Genomic DNA, 1,533 nt, shown 5'->3' on the forward strand with positions numbered 1-1,533 from the left:
TTTTCCAGGTTTCCAAAAGTTCCATTCTGGGGCCATTTTTCCCCATCATCTAATTTATATAATAACCACCACTGGTTACAATATTTTATCAGAGTTTTAAAGTACCCCCAGGTTCCCCCACGATGTCTCGCCAATGTGCCAAAATACATGCGAAGGGTGTTCTCCTGGGTATTGCCTTGCCCTGTGACCCTCCCTCCCATCTTATCCCGATCCGTGTAGCTCTTACCCTACTTAGACTAGACCACAGTTTCTTAATTGCTCTAGGATCTCCACAAGAGACCCCAGCACCTGAAAATTCCTCCACACTAATCCACAAAATTCTGTCCGCCAATCACAATTAACGCTCCATTTTCCCCTGTATAGTTCTTCTTCACACACTACACAAAGGACAGTGAAAACGGGTAAAGCAGACAACAAAGATAACAATTTTTGCCCCGCACGACCCCAGCCGTCTCCCTTGTGGGAGGACGGAGCCACGGGGAGGGGGAGAAGGAGGAGGAGGGGGAAAATCCGCACACACTGGCCTTGTTACGTAGCTACGTCTTGCTCAGACTCACACCACTCACACCTTAGATTAATAATTTTAAAGTCTCTATTGCTGGGTAATGAAGTCTGCCTACTCTCCTAGGGCACGGGAACACCAAATTCGCTAGGAAAGAGCTATAACCAACGTCCCCCAGCAACGAGAGCACTTATGTATACCAAAAACACTTAACAATTCACACACACGCACACTCTCTGCCGGGCCAGATAAGATCTTAGTCCAAACGTTTGGAACGATATCCCGAATGTATCAATAATGGTTCAAATACACAGTACTGGACACTTGTAACAAATGGTAATACAACTTATGAATCCACGTTATCATTTGACCATTACGATTCGGATATCTTGATGGTAACAATTTAAATATACGGTACCGAGTGCCATACCTCGCGAGTTATCAACACCTTTTAAGTTAGCTCTTTACCTCCCCAGGGAGACTCTCACTTTTCAAACAAATGCAATTGCTCAAATCACTCTTCCCTTTAGACAAAGAGGCTCAGTCAACACCTTTTACACCAATTGCAATTACCACTATCCAAGGGGGAGCCAACAATTGCTACTTCCCTGTGTACAGCTTGCAGGTACTGCCCCTTCGTGGGAGCTCCGCAGGAGCCTGTCCCACCCCAGCCGGCAACCTAACCAACCCGTGAGCTCACGTTCCAAGGGGAGGAGCATTCGCTCCTTCGTACCCCGCGTAAGACGTCTCTCTACGACTTACAGGTTCCCCTTTTTCCCACAAACATACCTGGTCTGCCAACAGATGTTCCTTGTCTGTTCCCGCAGTGATCGGGTGAGGAAGGGAGTCCTTCTGAGAACTCATGGGGTGCGCCAAAGGCATCCCTCACTCAGCCGGTCCTGCAGCTGAGCAGAGAAGGTCCCATCTGGGGTGCCAAATAGATTTGCGGAATCGAACTCCATAATCCGAGATTAGGTTATAAAGCAGGTATGTTTATTACAGTGCTGCACCCACACCAGATGCGAGGGGGG

The sequence above is a fragment of the Numida meleagris genome, unplaced genomic scaffold (assembly GCF_002078875.1).
Source record: "Numida meleagris isolate 19003 breed g44 Domestic line unplaced genomic scaffold, NumMel1.0 unplaced_Scaffold345, whole genome shotgun sequence".
Taxonomy (NCBI): Eukaryota; Metazoa; Chordata; class Aves; order Galliformes; family Numididae; genus Numida; species Numida meleagris.